The sequence below is a fragment of the Pelophylax lessonae genome (genome assembly GCF_965119305.1).
Source record: "Pelophylax lessonae genome assembly, chromosome: 3".
NCBI classification, from domain to species: domain Eukaryota; kingdom Metazoa; phylum Chordata; class Amphibia; order Anura; family Ranidae; genus Pelophylax; species Pelophylax lessonae.
Window position 1 is genome coordinate 141,932,972 of NC_138770.1, and position 23,319 is coordinate 141,956,290.

The 23,319-nt window shown below is 44.3% G+C and overlaps 1 protein-coding gene across 1 annotated transcript in view; it reads left to right on the forward strand.

Moving 5' to 3' along the window:
* Positions 1 to 23,319, forward strand: part of NTSR2 (neurotensin receptor 2) — a 117,691-nt gene that overhangs the window by 61,786 nt on the left and 32,586 nt on the right. The gene's annotated exons all lie outside the window — the stretch shown is intronic.

The following is a 23,319-nucleotide window of genomic DNA, read 5'->3' on the forward strand; positions in this document are numbered from 1 at the left end:
CAGGGGGGTCACTTGCATGGCTTTGCTGCCATTTATAAAACACCTTTATCATTATTATAGCCCTCCTCTCTAACTTGCCTTCTTTAATTGTAGCATTAGGGGATCAAATATCAAATATTTAGCAATTTTGAATTTGGGTATTGGAACATATCAGTGATGTACTATATGAAGACAAGGATAAGTCAATAGCTTGTTCAAGAAAAAAATTGCGGTGACTCAAGATGCCATACATTTTTGGTGGAATAAGTTAAATTAGGACATAGGAAAGGAGATCTGGGAAGAGGTTAAATAAAGAATCCCAAGGCATTAAATAAGGGGTTCATCTACCTTCTTTTTGCTCATAATTGATATCGATATATGACAATCCCACAAAATCTAGAAAGCATATGATAACCAAGAAGTTTCTTTATCTGGTAGCTTTATTGATTGTGATACAATGAATCATAAAATTGTAAATTAAAGTGACACTAAAAAAAATAAAAAATTATATTCAAGTATGTATTCTTATATAAAAAAGATATATAAAATAAGAAATCACTGCCGTACTAATAAAAATTCATGAGTCCAAAAACAAGTAGAGTACTTAAAAGTGCAATTAGTCCAAAATATAAACTCAGTATTTTGGCAAATAAGTCCATGGAAATCCTGAAATTATCCTTTAGTAATCCCCATTCTGCTCCTTTCAGGAGAGCAGAGAAGTTTTCATTTTTGGCACTTTTGTAAAAATCTTAATTTTTGGTCATAAAAGTACTTAGACCCTCAGAAAAGTATAAAGTCTTTGAAAGACGAGGCCCTGTATAATAACATTTTCAATTTTTTATATAATGCATGATATTTGCACAACTGCTTATCAAAAGCAAATTTTCAGGAAAAAATATCCCAAATGAATTTTAGTGCAAACACACCCAATATAATATTTATTTTTTGGTTAAAGTATAAAAGATGAGATTGTAAATAGATACCAAACATCAAATTTTAAAATTGTGTGCACCTGTGATATTGCAAAAACGACGGTACCTAAAAAATCTCTATATGTGACACTTTAAAAGCCATTGCAGCTCATCAGTTTAGTGTTTACCTAGGAGCTCTTTTGCTAGAATTATTGTTCTCACTCTGACGTTTGCAGCAATACATGTATGGTGCGGTCCTGGACTCCGGTTAAGAGCAGGAGAGCCCAGGAACCATGAGAGGGGGCATCCACTCTGTGACAGCTCGGTGGCTATACAGCCGCTGGATTACTTTCACTTACGAGCCGGAAAACCAGCCAGCTCAGCCATACAAAATGGGCACGGGCTGATGACTGATACTGGTTAAAGGTTCCTTCTTTGGATGTACATACTCTAATAATTGATTAATTGTCTGAAAAGTTGCATAATAAAAACGTGCATAATAAGACAATTAATCAATTTATAGAATAGAGAATCAATTAAAATATAAATCAATTAAAAGAATATAGCAAAACAGTGTGCAGCCTCAAGAGAAGCACAAGTCCATAGTCCTTATAACTGAACCGCAAAGCGTCTTGTCCTTCTATTGAAGCTGTATGCCATTTTGCTATATTCTATTAATTGATTCATTTTCTTATTATGGACATTTTTACAGTAACTTTTCAAAGTCACCAGTGAACAAGGTGCATGTCGACCATATTTTGATTATCAACCCGGAAACATTTGATGCGTTTTAGTTTTTATACAGTGATACATAATAAAACTACTCATACAGTATGTGGGAAATTTCTTATCTTTCAGACACTTCCACGTACATTAAACTCCCAAACGATCTGTTACAGAGCTACAAGCTTGAGTTAAAATATTTGTTGATAAAGCACAGGCTGAAAATGAATTGGCATTTTTATTTAAGGAATTTTTTCAGGTGCCATATTTTTTAATTTGCCAAAAATTCACAAAGACTTAACCAATCCACCAGGGATAGCCATAATTGGATCCATGGGCAGTATTACTATTGACCTTTCTTTGTATACTGACTATATTCTACAACCATAAGTAACTCTTCCCTTATGTATAGGCTAAGTTCAACTTTTATTTCTAATTCCAGCTCCTCTATGTACCAATATAGCATTAAGGCTGGGTTCACACTAATGTGATTGCAGACATCACATGTGATTCGCACTGCATTCCTGTGCACATCACATGCGATGTCTGTGTGGCGTGAATGTATGGCTGAAATCACCTTGAATTCACACTAAAATGATGCAGGACCCTTTATTTTGTCTGCACTGGAATTGGATCGCATGGGTGTTCAAACCCATGTGCTCTGATTCCATCTGATTCCGCAGTTCGCACTGCGTTCTGCAAAAACGATACGGAGGTGTCATTAACTTTATATTGACACCCACTGCAGTTTGCAGAGTGCAGTGGAAACTGCCTGCAATTCTGATGTGGTGAGGGAACCCGCATCGGAATCGCTGTGGTTCCGCATCGCACCAGTGTGATCCTAGCCTAAAGTACCTCTGTTGCAGAAAAAAAAGAGCTTTCTTTGAGTTTTAGAACAGGGCCTTACCTTAGCCCTCGCTGTATTTCTTAGAAAGTTTCATCACTTCCTGGTATATAGATTTGGGGGCGGAGAAACCAGTAAGACACAGGAAGGAGTTTACCAGCTGACCTCATTAGCACACACCCTGCACCCATCAACTATGTTTGAACAGCATCCCTGGCATCCCTCCACTTGTGAATTTGCCTGGCTTGTCAATGTAGGCTGCCACAGCTGCTATGTTTGCTATGTCCGCATGCAAAACTCTCTGGGGCCGCATGCGGCCCATGGTTTGGACAACCTTGGTATAGTGTAAGAGCCGGCCTAATTGGATAAAGAGTGAATGTATAGATGATACAATGTCCTCCAATTCCATAGTTTTGGTACATCTAAAGGAGATTGTAAAGAGATTGTGCAATTAGATTTTATAGTGTATGGCCACCTTTATACACCTAAAATTAACTAGTTGTGCTTTCAGCGCCATTAATTGTTAACGGCACACCAAACACAGAATCAAACACACATTTTGCCACATGAAAAAATGGATGGCAAAACACACTGTAAAAAAAACTTGCAACTCCCACTATGCCAAAATGTCCAATGAACTACTTTGTCTTTTGTGTAAGACAGCTCAATGACATGAACAGGCTACCCTATGCGTACCACGGGAAAAACAAGCCAAGAAGCATGCACTCCCACTACTCTAGGTGTGAATGGGGCCTGAAAGTGAAATGAGTGTGTTTACACAAGAACAATAAGGCTCCATTCACATCTGTGTGTTTCTAAATGCATGGCAAACATCACAGAAATTGCAAGATTTGCCAATTGTATCAAAAACACGCTGCAAACACACCAAGAAGCACAGTATAAAAATGCACCAAGCTCCACTCTCAAAAAAAATTCTGGAGCTTCTGTGGGGTGATTGTTGAATGCGTGACCAGCAGAAACTACCCAAAAAGCCCAAAAATGTGCGGTAACATGAATTCCTGCTATGTGAAGATGTGAACGGGGCCGGACAGCTGAATATCTCCATCTACTCACCCCATGTATTTGCATAAAGATGGCCATACACTATACAATCTGATTGTAAAATCTCTGTACAATTTCCTTTAGATTTACTAGAACTATGGAATTGAAGGACCCAGTTGAACAATCTTTTCAATTTGTATCAAATTAGGCAGACCCTTGCACTACCTAGCTGATGGGAGATCCAGGGCCGGGACAAGGGGTGGGCAGGAGGGTCGGTTGCTCTGGACACAATGGTTTATTGCAGGGATGGGGGGGCACCTTGACCCTAACCCTAAGAGAAGGGGGGTGCAATTTGGCATCTTTGCCCTGGGCACTGGATACCATATCCCGGCATTGGGTAGATCTAAAGGAGATTGTACAATACGATTTTAATGTGTAAAGTCACCTTAAAGGAAGAAGTAGGTAGTAGTATAGTAATGAGGGAGGTGTGGTCAAGACTGGTAATACACCGTGTAATGGTATCATGCGCTGGGGCACCATTTTGTCACCACGGGCATCCATGCTGTCCAGTAACAGTCTAGCAAGCAAATGTTGATATTTCCACCCCCCCCTCTCTCTCCTCCAGCTAATTAACTCCCGGGGTCACTTAACATTAGTATGCAAGCTTCAATAGAGCTGTTATCTCAGTAGACAGGAAGCCTGGCAGATGTACAGGCCGGGTCATAAACAGCAAGGCATTAAGACTGACCAGGCTGGGTCGTAAATAAAACACAGCCCAGATGGTCATTAGAACTGTAATACATTCACACACAAATTCATAATTGTAAACACAGCCAAGATATGTCTCTAGAAAGTATATATTTGAATGCCAAATAAAATACTAAATGAAACGAGACCATGCATGATCCCCGTATCGCACATAGGATAGAAAAGAGCGATAAGATAGTTCCTATCTGATGGATATATTCATGTTTGATATCTTTTGAAAGCAAATAACATGCTGAGTTATAAAATATCAGGTTCAAGAATGTAACCCTTACATAATTCAAGATATGAATTCTGGTATAAATCTGTCTAAACGCGAGATCCCCTAGCAGTTTATGAGTCTCAGGGCCGCCCAGGGCCCCTGTGTTTTTTATGGTCAAGGACCTCTGGTGACACCCCCTGCGGGTCAGAGAAAAAGAGAGAAGCTGATGATTTTCTCAGTTATCATTTTTAACATCAAGCTGTAACATCGCTCAAGGGAAGAACCGATCACACATGCTCAGCTTCTGTAACTCTGATAATACAAGGACATTGGCTGCAAGTATTTTCATTTCTAATTCTTTATCTATTCTTCTAAATTGCTGAATTGTGTCTCTATTTCTTTGTAATCCATTTTTCTGTAAATATTTTTATTTGCACCAATTTTAACCTTTTTTCTAATTAAACCTTATTTTGAAAAGTGTTAATTTTGTCTCTAAGCTCTTAACGCAAGCTAACCAAAGAACCTGCCTCTTGGAAGAGCGCTACTGTGTAGAATAAATCCTCTGGACACTCCTGTCTGCTGTGACAGCGTGTGTTACAGATGATTATTCTAAAGTCATAATTGGTATTTCTAAAATTACGAGCGTCCTCTGGCTTATCATAAGGTAGAGGTGGTGGCAGAGAAAGGGTTAATTGCTTAATTAGCCGGGTGACAATCGCTCTCAGCCTGTTGGCATCTAGATTGTGGTCCCGCAAGCTGGACAATCTGTGTGCCGGGTGCAGCTGAGAGTGGCATTGTTACTCAAGTGACGGCAGGGTGTGAGATTGCCTGGTCTTTGGTCATGAGTTGGATGAGAAGGCCAGGGGTCTGATACCCGCCACCGTCACACACCGCCTATCACACCTTTTTCTGTGATGCAAAAACACAGTGAATAATAGGAGCTGACCAATAGGAAGTGATGCAACCAGAAAGAATGTTTTAAAACTCAGACAGAAACATTAAATGTTAAACCTTTTTTGGATAGGGTAAGTGAGAAATAAGAACATTGGGATTGCCGGGCCAGAAATTACATTATAAAACGATTTTATTTATTATGAAAAGTGAAATTCTGCTTGAAAAGTTGAACTTAGCCTCTAAAGACTATGCTTGGAATTCTTCATATGCATCGCTGTCCCTAGATGTTTCTTCATTATCCTCTTCAGCCCGGAAGATTTACCCCCTACATGACCAGGCCATTTTATGCAATACAGCACTGCGTTACTTTAACTGAAGTTGCGCGTTCGTGCGACACTGTACCCAAATAAAATTGATGTCCTTTTTCCCCACAAATCGAGCTTTCTTTTGGTTGTATTTGATCACCTCTGCAGCTTTTATTTTTTGCTCTATAAACAAAAAAACACTGCCAATTTTGAAAAATAAAAACAATATTTTTTACTCTCTGCTGTAAAACATACCCAATAAAAAAATGTAAAAAATCAAATGTATTCATTAATTTAGGCCAATATGTATTCTGCAATGTTTTTGGTGAAAAAAAATCCCAATAAGCGTATATTGATTGGTTTGCGCGAAAGCTATAGCGTCTACAAACTAGGGGATATATTTATGGAATTTTAATTTTTTTATTGTTTTTACTAGTAATGGTGGTGATCAGTGATTTTTAGTGGTACTGAAATATTGCCATGGACAAATCTGACACTAAGCTACACTTTTAGGGGACCAGTGACACCAATACAGAAATCAGTGTTACAAAAATGCACTGTCACTGTACTAATGATACTGGCAGGGAAGGGGTTAACATGGGGGTGATCAAAGGGTTAACTGTGTTTCCTGGGAGTGCTTGCTAACTGTGTGGGGGATGCTTTGACTGGGGGAAGATAGAGATCCGTGTTCCTACTTAGCAGAAACACAGGATCTCTATCTTTCCCTCTCACAGACCGCCCTTCTGCCTCTCCTGAGAACGATCGCCGTGTGCCGGCGAACATCGGATCCCCCGGACCTGCTGATTGGCTCCCGCTGTGTCCAATACCCAGACCCAGTGAGCCCCAGAGGGCCATCCTGTCGCAGTATATCTGCGTGGGATGGTCCGGAAGGGGTTAAACACATCCATTTCTCATCATGTAGGTCTTGGTGCTTTCAATTTCTTCCTGTCCACTTATTCTGACCTACATCACAAGCAGGCTAATTTTATTTTGGAGAGTACTAGGTATTGTTTGGAACACAATTACTTCATATTTAATGGAGAGTATTACCTGCAGATCAAAGGCACAGAGATGGGAGAAGATTTTGCACCAAGTTACTCTGATTTAATGATAGGCTATTGGGAACACTTACTGCACATATCTGAACCATAATCCCTTTGAATCCGATGTAATTTTTTTAGCCATCAACATCTTCATAATTTTTGAATAGTCCCCATTTCTTTGATTGAATCTTTTTTAAATACTGTAATGACAATATGTTGGGTCTATCTTTTACTCATATTTTGGGCCCAAGATCTTTAGTGTTCTTAGATTTAAAATCCAACTTTAATGGTGACCGCGTCACCTCTAAAATCCACTTCGTGCCGACAGCAGATAACTCTTATCTTAATTGCTTTTACCATCACAGATGGAGAAAAAAAAAATATTCCCAAAAGTCAGTTTTGCCAACTAAGGAAAAATTGCACCCAGTATGTGACTACATCTCATAAAGTATAAATGTAATCGCTAAATTCTCCTAAAAAAAATGGTACAATGAGAGTTTAGTGGATGAAGCTTACTCTGCCTGTTTTGTCTGCCACAAGACAACAAGTAGGAAAAGTCTCCTCCAGACATCATGTTTATTACACAATTTCACCACAAATGCCTGTAAATGGAACATAATATAAAATAAATAAATAAATAAATAAATAAATATTGGTTTATTCTGTTAAAAGACTCCAAATTGGGTTTCAATATACCACCCAGGCCTTGCTTCAAATATAGGAAAGACCCTAGCGGGAGAAGACAGTGATTATTACTAGAGGCTATAGCAGGTGAAACCTGGCAACTTGGTATATTCAACCTGCCCATACACTGTTCAAATCTCAACCGGTTCCTACTTAATCAAGTTTAAATGAAGAATTGGAGGTACACATCATCATTTAATAACTCCCAGCAAATTTACCCATTCGTATACCTACAGGTTTTATGTTCAAGTAGCCCATATCTAATCTATATATAAAGCAGGTAAAATAAGTATTGAACACCATTGTTCTAGGTAAATTTATTTCTAAAGGTGCTATTGACATGATTTTCTTTCCTCTTCCAGATTATGGCCCAAACAGTGCTCACTGGAACATTCAGAAGTTTAGAAATCATTCTGTAACCAATGCAGTCAGTATGTTTTGCAACAATAAGGTTGCAAATGTCTTAAAAGGAGCATTTTGCTTTTACCCATCATGGGATGTTTCTTATGTAACACCTTGGTAATGAGGCCATTCTTATGCACTGACAGGGGACAGGATTGCTTTCTAATTATTTAAAGATTTCAGCAGGTGTCTTGGCTTTCCATACCTTTTTGCACCTCCCTTTCTTCATGTGTTTAATACTTTTTCCCCGTGTCATTCCATTTTTTTTACATATATCTTAATTTTTTAACTTATTTGTTTCAGTTTCTTTTTATGTATGGATTGCATGGGTTGTTATCGACATGTGGTGAAAATGTAATGTCAATAGCATCTTTAGTGCCGGTTCACACTACGTCGCACCAACTTAGGGGGCGACCTGTGAAGTCGCGTGCAGCGCGACTTGCACGGACTTCATAAAAGGAATGTCAATGCAAGTCGCCTCCAGGTCGCCCCGAAGTAGTACAGGACCCTTTTTCTAAGTCGGAGAGACTTGTGTCGCTCCTATTAGAACCGGTCCTGTACTACTCAATGGACCACTAAGGTGCACGACTTGCCAGGCTGACCAAGTCGCCTGACAAGTCGTATTAGTGTGAACCGGCACTTAGAAATATATTTACCTAGAAAAATGGTGATGTGTCTAATACTTATTTTACCTGCTGTATAATTCCTCTATTTCTAATTTTCCTTATTTGTTCTGATTTAACTGTATTGATTGTGTCCCAAGCAATTTACTAGTATATCTGTTTGTCTGACTGTATTCTCAATGACTTTTCAATATATCAAGAAACACACTTGTGTTCGCTGGGGTTCAATATTTGCAACATTGTTTCCATTTGAATAGTTTGTTTTGGGTTATTATTTGCTACATGTTTAGTTGCTTGTATAAGTGCCGGTTCACACTAACGCAGCACAACTTCGGGGGCGACTTGTGAAGTCGCGTGCACCGCGACTTTGGTGCGACTTGCACGGACTTCATATAATGAATGTCAATGCAAGTCGCTCCGATGTAGTACAGGAACTACTTTCTAAGTTGGAGCGACTTGAGTCGCTCCTATTAGAACGGTTCCCATAGCAGTGCATGGACCGCGACTTGCCTTACAGGTCGCGGTAGTGTGAATGGGCTGTAAGGCCCCTTTCACACTGTGGCTGGGTTCACACTGATACGAATTGGATGCAGGTTTCCCCACATCCAATTCACATGACAGGAGAGTGTGACTGGCTCTCAATGGAGCAGGTTTGCACACTTCCAGGGTGGCTGCAGTCCGCATTTGGAAAGTGTCCTGTTGCGTCTTTGGCTTCGAATCAGGTGCGAATTCAGGCAAAAATTCGGACCTGATTCGCACCTGAAATGGAAAACAGGGACGCACTGGACCCCCTGCTGAAAGCCGCGGCAGCAGCAAGTGTAGCCTGGCCTGATGCTATGCCATGTGACTGCACTGCGGTTGAACACTGTCCGTGTTTTTGGTGTGGGTTAGCTGCACTTTCTCTATGACTTTCTATTATGTCCTGAGGTTTTGGTGTGCTTTCTGAAAGCGTACCAAGACTCCTGCATTCAGGCGTTTCAGTGCACTTTCAGAAAGCACACCAAAACCTCAAGACATAATAGAAGTCAACGGGAAAACACTGCTAATCCTCATCATCACCCGCAGGTGCACCATAGTGTGCTCAAACTGCACCACATCAGTGTTAAAGAGGCCTTATATTGTAGGTTTTTCATTTTGATTTGTAGCAAAGGTTTTTTAGAATTCTTGTATTATAAGGTTTTTTATTATCCACATTTTTTTCATCTCCAGTTGCCATCCAAATATTTATGGTTCCTGTTTTATGTTCATTTCATAATTGCTGTTCATTGTAGTTAGTTTTTTTATAAATATTGGTGCATCCCACTGACCCATTAGGATTGACAAAGGGAGTGTGACCTCTGAAATGCGTAGCCCTTCTCTATAGACACAGTGCGCCTGTGTAAAACCTCCATAGCAGCCTCTGTTGGCTGCTGCTGCCATTTTCTAATGAATCCCACTGTCAGTCCTCTCAGGAGGCCAGAACCATCTCGCACACTGACAGCTACACAGCTGATGAGGAAGCTTCTAAGGCATATGCTTTATTAGGGAATTAATTTGTGCTAAATCTAATCGCTTCTGCATCCTTCTCTTTTAGTTTTTTGTTTATGTATTCTTTAAGTGATTTTAAAGCTTTTTTTTTTTTTTAATTAAAACTATAAGTGTGCTCTGTGCAAAGGTATGGCACAGAGCGGTCCTGAACCTCCCCTTCTGGGGTCACCCCAAAGCACTCTGGGTTCCTTCTCTTTTTGGTGTTCCACCATAGGAAGCTACTATGGGGACTCACCTGCAGACTCACTCCAAGCCGGGCTGTGTGCCTCTATTGATAAACAGCATGAATCAGTTCCATCCGCCCCTCTCTGTGCACAGGATTTGATTGACAGCAGCAGGAGCCAAAGGCTCCCTTTGCTGCCTCTATAAGAAGAGGGAGACCCTGCAGAAGGGCACATCAGGTAAGTACCCAGATAACAAGGATAACTTGCCACAAATTGTGGCAATGTTATATTGTAAGTCTGTTAGCTTGCTGCACAATTTCACTTGTAAGTTGTACACTTGCAGAGCACTTGAAGCACAAGTTCCAGTTGACACTTTTCCAATTTGCAGCAAATTTGCATGGCAAGTCTCTAGCGAGAGCAAAGTTGGAGTGGTGAGTCTACAGCAAGAACTCTGCAAGTCCCCAGCAAAATAATAACTTCAGCCACAGTGACCCCTGTGGTGGGATGATTATTGCACAACATAACTGAACCAGAACTTAGATTGTTGAATGTTTGCAATTGTTTGCAAAAATGTTTGCAAAACTTGCAGAATGGTTGTAAAGAAAGTAGATCTTGAGTCATGCAATGTGGACTTAACTGTGCAACAAACTTGTGAAGCCTGGCAAGTCTAGAAATAGCTTAGCAAGTCATTTTCAAACTCACAGCACAATTGTTTGCTATCTGGGTATACATGGGGGTGATACAAACACTGGTATAAAATAAGCCATCTTAGTGAGACAGTCAGCAACTACCACGATAGTGGTTATTTATTTTGCGGGAGGTAAATTGACCACAATGTCCATAGAAATTGACCCCCATGGTCTTGATAGAACAGGAGTAGCTGGGGCAACCCCAAAGGAGAAGATCAGGGTGTCTTATTGGTCAGGTCAGGCACAAAACCACATAGATTTTTACATCTTTCTTCTAACTAGAACACCAAAAGGAATGTGATAAATATTCTTCTGTCTTAGAAACACAAAAATGCCCAGAGAGTTTGGAGTCATGAACCAACCTGAGGGCTTCAACCTAAGCAGATTCATGTACATAGAGATGTTGTCCTTGAATCCAAAAGTCATTCTTATAAGTGAAGTTAATGTCCTTAGGACAATAATTGAGACGTGGGTCAATATTATACTGCTCTCTGAGAAGATTCAAGAATGTCTTAGAACTTGTGAACCCCTAGGATGTTCTTTTGAGGCAGGATTGTATATTCAGAGTTGCTTTCCAGGAGCAGCCCAGACAATATCCATGAAAAGGCATTATGCTTACTGTTCCTTGGCCCAGGGCAATACGAGATAATAAATAACCTGGAAAAAGAACGACAACCAAGGAACCTGGCTAGATGATAATCTTATGGCAGAACAAATACATTCTAGATTTTTATTATCAGTGAAAACAGTTACAGGATAATTAGTCCCCTCCAGCAGATGCCTCAATTTGGGAAAAGCTTCCTTAATTGTCAGCAACTCCTTATTCCCAATCAGAGGCGTATCTACAGGGGTCTCAGGGGGTCGTAATTGCGACCCAGCTCCATACTCTAGGGGGCTTGTGCAACTCACCTGTACACATGGATAGGAGGAGTGGCAGGGCAGCATACACAGGGACCAATGCCCTCCTTTTTCCTCTTGCAGCTGGTAAAAGACTGCTTCTCCTCCTCTCTCACCGGCTGGAGGAAAATGGAGGGCATCTGTTCCTCCTCTGCTTCCCCCGCCAACCCCTCTCATCCAGGCTAATTATCTCCTGTTGCCCCTGGGCCCTTCAGTGCTCTTAGTCCTCCCCTCCCTCCACATCCCCTCCCTCCACAGCACTGCTGGATTTCCTCCTCCCCTCTCCCGCCAACTGCTGCAAGGGATGTGTCAGGGTGGAGGGCAGGGAAGGGACTGGCAAATATGTCATTTACTGGCCCCTTCTGTTTCTGAATGAACACAGTGAGTAACTGAAGCATAATAAACTGTTTGATATGCTTTGATTTGTGCATGAAGAGGAAGCTCTGTACAGAGCTATTCCTGTCCATTCATTCTGTGCAGCTGAGACTGCCGAGATGGAGATTGAGGGCTGTGTCCCTATCTCCTCTCCATCTCAAAGGTGAAACATCAGAGGTCTGTTTAGATCCTTGATATTTCACCAAAGCCTCCAAAATAATAAAAAGTAAAATTGTAAAATAGAATAAATTAAATAAAATTGTAAAAAATTATTTTAAAAAATAACATAAATAAAAAACTACTGACGCTAGTGGATCAGGGGGACCCTTTAGAGTTTCTTGCACCGGGGTTCTAGGTACGTCTCTGTTCGCAATGTCATAATTCTTTTTAGCTGAAGACATTAAGTTGGAAAAATAAGCACAAGGATGAAGCTGCATCCTTTCTCCTCTTCGGTGAGAAGGGATAGTTCCCAAGGCAGAGTCTGAAGCATCCACTTCCACAATTTTAGAAAGTTTAGATTTGAGTTGTACCAATATTGGCGCAGAGGTGAAAAGATTGGTGACCACACAAAGGGCAACCCTTTCTTTGTCAGCTGCGTAATTGGAGTTATCACCATAGAGAAGTTTCTTATGAATTTTCTGTTGAAGTTAGCAAATCCAACAAATCACTGTATTTCCTTAACATTTATAGGGGCAATCCACCATTGCTTTGATCTTTTCAGGATCAATGCTTACTTTATTAGGAGAAATAATATATAACAAGCATCTGGGTTTGTTCAAACTCACATTTCTCCAATTTAATATAAAGTTGGTTCTGCCTTAACCTTTCAAAGACAGTGCAAACATGCTTGCGATGCTCCTCCAGGTTTTTAAAACAGATAGGAACATTATGCAGATATGCAATCACAAACTGGTTCAACAGCTTTCAAAAAACATAAATGAAGAGAAGTTGAAAAATTGCAGGAGCATTGCAAAGGCCAAAAGGCATAAACAAGGACTCGGGGAAAAAAAAACCCATGTCTGGTTCTAAATGCAGTTTTACATTCATCTCCCTGACAAATGCAGACAAGATTATATGCCCCCTGTAAGTCTAGTTTTGTAAAGACTTTGACAGAACAGAGTCTTTCCAACATTTCGGAGATTAAGGGAAGTGAATAATGGTTTTTATTAGTGATTTTATTTAAATCCCTGTAATCAATTCATGAATGCAAAGTGGAGTCCTTTTTTTCAACAAAGAAGAGGGCTGTCCCTACAGGATAGGTTGAGTTTCTGATAAAGCCCTTCTTTAAATTCTCAACAAGCCACTCTCTGAGTACCTTTGATTGAGGTTCTGACAGATTAAAAAGGTGACCAAAAAGTATTTCTGCCCCTGGGAGCATCTCAATCATATGGGTAATGAGAAGGTAATTGATCCAAATTCTTTTTATTACAGACATCCCTGAACTCATAGTATTGTGGGTCAGGTGCAGCATTGTGTGGTGGGTTGAAAACAGAGTCTGATTACAGCAGTAACAGTGTATTGTAGAACAGTTTGGCAAGAACAACAGGCCCACCGGGGAGCACACCCAACTGGTGCCACCTGAGACAGCAGTGAACTCACGAGATGCAGAATGAAAGATGCCAACAGCATCTACCATGGAGAGGTGGCAAACAACCTGGTTGGTCCACACCCAAAAGGGAATGCTTCCTGGAAGGTAGACGTAATCCCTGCACTGTCCCTACTCCTCTGGAACCAGTCCCTATCTCCAGAACTGTCCCTGACAGATAAGGTTCCTTTCCCTATGCTAGCCACTTGAAAAAAGCATGTCAAGCCCGGGAGCCGGAGTATTAATAGTCTCTGCCTGACCCAAGATGTCCGCCAGAGCCACATGGGGTGACAGCATCCAATTGAATAGCTACCTTCCTGTGACCGAGGGAACCATAGAGGAACCAAGTTCCTCTCAGCTTCTTCCCCCCACCTGCATTGATGTTATGATTGAGTGTCACCTGCAGTGGGGAATACATACTGCACCTGCCTACAGTATTGTTGAGGCAGATTGCCAAATGACTGGGTAGTTACCACATCAATTTGCAATTCCTTGATCGGTGGAGAAGTTGTTAGACAAGGCTTTCTACAATGTTTCTTGCAATAGGAGGGAGGTAAAATGTATAGTCTGTGCTCCCCAGGTAATGGAGGGATTACGGGTAGAAAACCAAGAAATGCTCAGGATGACAGGAAATTTGGTTGACATCTTCAGCTGCAAGCTTATAATCTCACAATGGTCAACCTAAAATTGGAGTTCAAGATGAACTGTTTCATGGGTAACAGTTCCTGATGATCAAGGTGAATCGTCAACCATCTTTATAGCAGTAGGGGCAGATTTATATCTGATTTGAATACTATTGCTTTGAAGTTCCCTGTGGCCCCAGGGTCCAGCATAGCAGAACAAGGATGATAAGTTAAGGTAGGACTAAATGAGATAGAGAATTCACTTTATTTTCTTCATGGATCATTGGAGAGATAGACTGGGTAATGGAGTTTATTTGTTCAGGCACTATAACATCATTCATAGCAACTGTTCTTTTAATTTTGCTGGGAAAATTACCGCATAAAGCCCAGAGTCTTCACAATATAGTTCCCCAAACGTCTTCTCTCTTTCTCCTGTGTAGAATTGGATCTTTTTATAGCATCAATTTGCATAGGTTCAGAAATTTTAGAATCCAGTGAAACCTTTGGATCCTTCTGAAGAAAATGACTAGCAGAGAAATGCATGCCAACATTACTTGCAAACATTTCCAGTGTTTCCTTCCTCCTTTCTGTAAATCTCTGATCAATTCAGATGTATAATTGGATGAAAGCCTTGAGATCATTAGGAGTCTCTACTCTGGCAAGCTCATCTTTTACGTGTTCAGAGAGCCCTTGGCAGAACTCACTTTTCTGTGCTGAGTTCCAAGTGGTATCTAAAATCCATTGTTGGAATTCAGCTGTGTACTGTACTTAGCAATGGAGCGTCTACCCTGCCACTCGCTATGCAACATTGCTCTGGCAGTAGTGCAGTAGTGCAGCGGTTGGAATCGTTAAAAACCGGGATCATCGCAGTCACAAAATCTTGTTCTACATGAAGGGAGGCGCAAGCTAAGGCTTCCTTGGTCAGGAGGATGATAACAAACAATATCTTCTTTTTTTTTTTACATCATTTTTTAAATCATTATAATGTAGCAATTATACTGTCTCTGTATTTGTTGTCTCCAACTACAACTCCCAGAATTCTCAGTGCTCTGCAGAGAAGTCTATAGGCTTGCTTGGCTTTAGCTCTCCCCCTGCTGTCTGGATGTTTCAGCAGCATAATATTAGTATCTCAGGAGAGGGAGAGAAGAATAAAGGGCAATGTCTCCATCTCCATTTTGCTGTAGCAGTAAAATATTTGACTGTCTTTTATCAAACTCCAAACTCATTTCATTAACTGGACTGAAGTCTGCAAACTACTGACTTCAACTAGCTTTCATTGAAGTAGTTAGTCTATGGGTTCACTTACTTTTTCCTCCGATAAATGGGTGTCTTCAATAAAGACATGATAAATTAGAATTGTTTGTGTGTTATCAGCTTAAGCGCATTGTGTTTGTCTATTGTTGTGACTTAGATGAGGTTCAGATCACATTTTATGGCAAATTACTGCAGAAAGACATTTAACCACTTGCCGACTGCCGCACGACTATATACGGCGGCAGTCAGCCCCTCACATGCAAAGTGACTTATGGGTACGTCACTAGCCTGTGAGGCTCTAGGGAGCGAGCGCGCGCCGCCGGAGGCGCGCTCCCGCTCGCTCACAGACCCCCCTGCGCGTGTGAGCGGCAGACCCGATGTCCGCCGCTCACTCGCGATCGTCAGGAGTGAACAAAGCCGCCTGTCTTTCTTCCCTGTGTAACAGCAGAGATCATACGGTCCTGCGATGTAGGACCGTAGATCTCTGCTGTTACATGAAAAGCCACATCCAATCACAGTAAGAATCACGCCCCTAGGGACACACTTAATCCCCCCTTCTCAAATAAAGTAAACCCCTTCCCTGCCAGTGTCATTTTTACAGTAACAGTGCATATGTATAGCACTGATTACTGTAGTAATGTCACTGGTACCCCCAAAAGTGTCAAAAATGTCAGTCAGGGGTCCGATCTGTCCGCCGCAATGTCGCAGTCCCGCAAAAAAAAACGCAGATTGCCGCCATTACTCGTTAAAAAAAAAACAACAAAAATGGCAAAAATCTTTCCCTTAGTTAGTAAACGCAATAACTTTTGCGCAAACCAATCAAAATACGCTTATTGCGATTTTTTTTTTTTTTTTTACCAAACATATGTAGCACAAAACAAATTGGCCGAAAATGTTAAAAAATTTAGATTTGTACATTTTTTTTTTTTGGGGGAATTTCATATAAAAAAATGTGAAAAATATTGTTATTTTTGCAAAATTGTCACTCTTTTTTTGTTTATAGCGCATGATCAAAAAATTGCACAGGTGATCAAATACCACCTAAAGAAAGCTCTGTTTGTGGGAAAAAAAGGACGTCAAATTCAATTAGGTACAGCGTCGCACGACTGCGCAATTGTCAAAGTCACACAGTGCCGAATCGCAAAATAGGCCCTGGTCAGGAAGGGGGTAAAATCTTCCAGGGCTTAAGTGGTTAAAAGGTACTAAAGTCTCTTTTTTTTTTTTTTTTTTTAAATAACAAGCATGTTATACTTACTTCCTCTGTGCAGTTGGTTTTGCACAGAGCAGTCCAGATCCTCCTCTTCTCAGGTCCCTCTTAGGCTCTCCTGGCCCCTCCCTCCTGTTGAGTACTCCAACAGCAAGCAGCCTGCTATGGGGGCACCCAAGCCGAGCCCCAGCTCTCTGTGTCCATTCAGATACAGAGCCACAGCCCGGCCCCACCTCACCCCTTCTCGCTCCTCATTGGCTCACTGACTTTGATTGACAGCAGTGGGAGCTAATGGCGCCGAGCTGCCATTTCAACCAATGAGGAGGAGAGTCTCGGGCAGCCGAGACACTCCTGCAACATCGCTGGATAGAGATGGGCTCAGGTAAGTACTAGGGGGGCTGCTACACACAGAAGGCTGTTTATCATAATGCATAGAATGCAATGTAGCACCCTCCTAGTCAGGTGCTAGGTAGAAAGAGTAGTTTTGGCTCTGTCTGCTTATCAGAAGAGCAACAGGCAAAACCTATGTGTACTCTGCTTATCAGGGAGCAGGATTGGTAGTTAGGTCTGCTCAGTGTGCCCAGTGTGTATTCATCTGGTCTAAGGGAGTGTCCCTAGCAGGTCCAATGGGGAGGCACATTGGATGCTGGAGGAAACCTGACCAATGGTACACAGGTTTCTGGTACTGTCCTAGTGGGTTGGCACAGACAGTGGTGCATCATGGGACAGGGTATATGATGTAGAGATCTTTGGGCGGCAAGCCAGGTCCCAGAAGGTGGGTGGCGGCTGCCTCTTCTGCAACAGTTTGTGGTGGTCACAGGCAGTCAGCCTGGTGTACCAGGGGCACGAGACTGAACCCAGAGGTCCAGGAGAAGCTGACTACAGGAGTTGGGGCACAGCAGAATCTGGAAAAACAGTGTCCGTGAGTACAGAGGAACTTGCCCAGGAAGGGGACCACTCCGGAGTGTAGAGTCAGTGGACGGGTGTCAGGTAGCCCAGAGAGAAATGGGGTACTAGGGGTGTGCCCTGAAGAGAAATGTAATGGAAACACTTACCTTACCTTCATTTAACTGGCAGGATGAAGCAGCGGCCTTGCCGCATTCTCAAGTTTAGAGTCCTCAGCATTGTGAATAGTTAACAGTTGGAGTATCTCACTCATACCTTCTCCCATCACAATTACAATAAAACCGCAAAAACAACAACCCCTGGACTGATCTTTGACTGAGCCAAGAACTTAAAGTACTAACATTTCTGCTTGCAGTTGCTACGGGTAACCCAGGGGAATCCTGAAAGTGTAACCTTCAGCAGCCCTCTAGGGGGCAGTACTACAGCAATAAAATAGAAAACCTTCTGACTTTACAACCACTTTAATTCCAAGGGGTTCACCGTACCTGCCAATCCACTTAGAGAGCATGGCTTCTCTTATGAAAGAAAAGTCCCTCTTGCACAGCCAGCAGGACTGGCCATAGGGCAAACCGGGCATTTTCCCTGTGGGCCGGAGCTGGAAGAGGCTGTGACATTGTGACCAGGTCGTCCTGCGCTCCCGCTAGGGGCGCAGTCACGGATGCTGTTCTCCCTCCTGTCCACACCACGGATGCTGGCCCCCCGCGGTGCGCCCCCCCCGTGGATGCTGTCCCCCCTCGCTCTGCACCCCCCCATAAATGCTGGCCCCCTAGCGCTTCCCTCCTCTCAGCACCCGTGATGTGCAGCTCCGCCCACCGCTACTTCCGGGTTTCCTCACATGGAGCAGTAGGCGGCAGGGAGGGAAGTGCTGGCGGCGGGATCTGGCTGCCACAGAGACCAGAGAACACAGGATGCTGAGCCACGCGGAGGCGGTACTGTGGCTGCTGGGGGGAGGTAAGATTAGTGCATGGAGACCTGTGTGTGCTGCTGCTGTGCCTTATCTTACCTGACACCCTGCTACCCCCTCTCACCTGACACCCTGCTACCCCCCCTCACCTTACACACTGTCCCCCCACCTGACACCCTGCTACCCCCCTCACCTTACACCCTGCTACCCCCCCTCACCTGACACCCTGCTACCCCCCACCTGACACACTGTCCCCCCACCTGACACCCTGCTATACCCCCACCTGACACCCTGCTACCCCCCCTCATCTGACACCCTGCTACCCCCACCTCACACCCTGCTACTCCCTCACCTGACGCCCTGCTTTCCCCCTCACCTGACAACCTGCTACCCCCCCTCACCGGACACCCATCTACCCCCCCTCACCTGACACACTGTCCCCCCCCCACCTGACACACTGTCCCCCCACCTGACACCCTGCTACACCCCTACCTGACACTCTGCTACCCCCCTCACCTGACACCCTGCTACCCCCCACCTGACACCCTGCTACCCCCCTCACCTGACACCCTGCTACCCCCTCACCTGACACCCTGCTACCCCCCCCCCTCACCTGACACCCTGCTACCCCCCCCTCACCTGACACCCTGCTACCCCCCACACCTGACACAATGTCCCTGACCTGACACCCTGCTACCCCCCCTCACCTGACACCCTGCTACCCCCCCTCACCTGACACCCTGCTACCCCCCCTCACCTGACACCCTGCTACCCCCCCCACCTGACACACTGTCCCCCCACCTGACACCCTGCTACACCCCTACCTGACACCCTGCTACCCCCCTCACCTGACACCCTGCGACCCCCCACCTGACACCCTGCTACCCCCCTCTCCTGACACCCTGCTACCCCCCCACCTGACACCCTGCTACCCCCCCTCACTGGACACCCTGCCACTCCCCCCTCACCTGACACCCTGCTACCCCCCACACCTGACACAATGTCCCTGACCTGACACCCTGCTACCCCCCCACCTGACACCCTGCTAGCCCCCCTCACCTGACACCCTGCTACCCCCCCCCCTCACCTGACACCCTGCTACACCCCCCCACCTGACACACTGTCCCCCCACCTGACACCCTGCTACCCCCCTCACCTGACACCCTGCTACCCCCCACCTGACACCCTGCTACCCTCCTCACCTGACACCCTGCTACCCCCCCCCTCACCTGACACCCTGCTACCCCCCTTCACCTGACACCCTGCTACCCCCCTCACCTGACACCCTGCTACCCCCCCTCACCTGACACCCTGCTACCCCCACCTCACCTGACACCCTGCTACCCCCCCCTCACCTGACACCCTGCTACCCCCCTCACCTGACACCCTGCTACCCCCTCACCTGACACCCTGCTACCCCCCCTAACCTGACACCCTGCTACCCCCCCTCACCTAACACACTGCTCCCCCCTCCCCCTCCCTGACACACTGTTCTCCCCCCCCCACCCTGACATACTTTTCTATCCCCCCACCCTGACACACTGCTCCGCTCCCTGACACACTGTTCTCCCCCCACCCAGACACACTGCTCCCCCCCCTCCGTGACACTATATGAGTAATGCAATTATAGGGGGGAGTATGGAGAATGCATTTGATGCAAGTACTGCGAATATAGGAAAATAGGGACATTTTGAAGTTTTTTTTTAAATTTATTTATGGGGGGGGGGGCGCAAGTAGCTGGTCTTGCCTAGGGTGCAGAATAGTCTAGCACCGGCCCTGATTGTGACATGCAGGCTCCAGCCAGGGTGGATGTGCTGCATAACGTAAAGGAAGAGCCGGCCATGGGTGGATGGATGTGTGGATTGCAGGGCCGGCTGCAGCCAATGTATGCTGAAGGAGTCCTCCCCATTCCCCCACCCACCAAGCCGCTCCGCCTCCATGGCAACCTGAGCCACCACTGTCACGGTCACGGTTCGCGCATGCGCCTAACTGGCTTTGCAGTACTAACAAAGCCAGTTGTAAAGCATTATCCACAGAGCCAGTTAGAAAGGAATTTTTCCTAATAACTGGCTTAATTTAGTTAATTTGTGAGTAAAGCCTAGTACACACGGGCCGCATGTCGGCTGGCTTCAGCCTGTGTGTATGGCAGCCAGTCTGACAGAAGTTGGCCATTCGGTTGGCTTCTGTCGAAAGCTCATGACCAAAAAAGGTCTGCCAAGCGACTCCTGATCAGCGCTCTTAGCCAATGGCTGAGAGTGCTGACCAAAGTGTTCTGGCGGGGGGGCTGTCCCCCTGTCAGAACACAAATCTTAGCAGGGGAAATCAATGTATTAACATTGGGTTGTTAGTACAGCGGCTCCGACCTGAGCAGTCAGTTTAGTGGTGTGTACGAGGCTTAATGCTTTATAACTGGCTTTTCAGTATTCACAATGCTATTTACTAAGCATTACTCGCAGAGCCAGTTATAGAGGAGTTTTGCTTAATAACTGGCTTTGTGAGCACTCCAATATATCTGGCTTTATAAGTCATGCTTTATAACAGGCTTTGTAACCACTACTTTTAGAGGTTTTAAAAGGGAACTGTAGTTTATAACAGGGTCTAGTAACTTTTTTTCTAACGTAGTTGGTCACAAACCTTGTTCTAAGGCTACATTTGCACACACCTTTAGACACAATGCAAATGGCAAGGGCAGGAATCTGCTGATTCCTACTGTTTTTGACACCTGTGAGAAGCTAGCTGCGTTGCCTTTTGTGTATTCTGAAGGTGTAGGAGTTGGGGCTGATCTGAGGTGTTATGGTGCAAGAATTGGGGTAATCTGAGTGTGATGGTGCAGGAGTTGGGGCTGATCTGAGGGGTTATGGTGCAAGCATTGGGGGAATCTGAGTGTAATGGTGCAGGAATTGGGGCTGATCTGAGGTGTGAAGGTGCAGAAATTGGGATGATCTGAGGTGTGAAAGTGCAGGAATTGGGGGTGATCTGGGGTGTGAAGGTGCAGGAATTGGGATGATTTGAGGTTTGATGGTGCAGGAATTGTGGGTTATCTGGGGTGTGAAGGTGCAGAAATTGGGCTGATCTGAGGCGTGATAGTGCAGGAATTGGGGCTGATCTGAAGTGTGAAGGTGCAGGAATTGGGGTGATCTGAGGTGTGAAGGTGCAGGAATTTGGCTGATCTGAGGTGTGAAGGTGCAGGAATTGGGCTGATCTGAGGTGTGAAGGTGCAGGAATTGGGGCTGATCTGGGGTGTGAAGGTGCAGGAATTGGGGCTGATTTGATGTGTAAAGGTGCAGGAATTGGGGCTGATTTGATGTGTAAAGGTGCAGGAATTGGGGTGATCTGAGGTGTGAAGGTGCAGGAATTGGGGTGATCTGAGGTGTGAATGTGCAGGAATTGGGCTGTTCTGAGGTGTGAAGGTGCAGGAATTGGGGTGGTCTGAGGTGTGAAGGTGCAGGAATTGGGGCTGATCTGAGGTGTGAAGGTGCAGGAATTGGGGTGATCTGAGGTGTGAAGGTGCAGGAATTGGGGTGGTCTGAGGTGTGAAGGTGCAGGAATTGGGGCTGATCTGAGGTGTGAAGGTGCAGGAATTGGGGTGATCTGAGGTGTGAAGGTGCAGGAATTGGGGTGATCTGAGGTGTGAAGGTGCAGGAATTGGGGTGATCTGAGGTGTGAAGGTGCAGGAATTGGGGTGATCTGAGGTGTGAAGGTGCAGGAATTGGGCTGATCTGAGGTGTGAAGGTGCAGGAATTGGGGTGGTCTGGGGTGTGAAGGTGCAGGAATTGGTGTGGTCTGAGGTGTGAAGGTGCAGGAATTGGGGTGGTCTGAGGTGTGAAGGTGCAGGAATTGGGGTGGTCTGAGGTGTGAAGGTGCAGGAATTGGGGTGGTTTGAGGTGTGAAGGTGCAGGAATTGGGGTGATCTGAGGTGTGAACGTGCAGGAATTGGGTTGATCTGAGTTGTGAAGGTGCAGGAATTGGGGTGATCGGATGTGTGAAGGTGCAGGAATTGGGGCTGATCTGATGTGTGAAGGTGCAGGAATTGGGGTGATCTGAGGTGTGAAGGTGCAGGAATTGGGGTGATCGGATGTGTGAAGGTGCAGGAATTGGGGCTGATCTGATGTGTGAAGGTGCAAAGCTCACTTGATTTCTTACTATTATTCAAGTGGTTTACAGCAGTTACTTTATATGAAGTTGACAGTTGTTTTTTATGTATCTGGCACTCCCAATTTCTTTGAAAACATTTTTCGGCACACTGTGCCCAAAAAAGTTGTCTACCCCTTGATTAGAGTAACCCTCATCTTGTGCTGCTTCATACTATTTTTAGGACTCACATCCCCACACCAAGAAAGGGAAAGCAAAACCAACAATATGAATGTATAATCCCTATACAGAAATTTGAGAAGTTTAATTTAAAACTAAAGAAACCTTACCAAAGTCAGCTGGCAACTGTTATCCTATAGCAGACATGGCCAGCATATGTCTTGGAGGCATTGGGGTTGATTTTTAAAGAAAATAGGCTGTTTAGCCAACAAGCTGTGTGCAACTAAACCCTCTGTTTTAACAAGGACTGTTAGACAAGGTTAGTTTGTTTTTTGTTTTATTTTTTGTGGGGGTTTTTTGCAGGCAAGCTGGTAAGTGTGTTTGAAATATGCTGTTCACTCTGCAAGGAAATTTGCTCCAGAGCTTAGTTAATACGGCGAAGCTTCACCATGCAAAGAAGTAAAGAATACCCAGTCACGTGCAAAGACAAATAGAAAGAAATACAGCATTTTTGTATGGTGCATCCAAAAATGCTGTATTTCTTTCGAATTCTCTTTGCA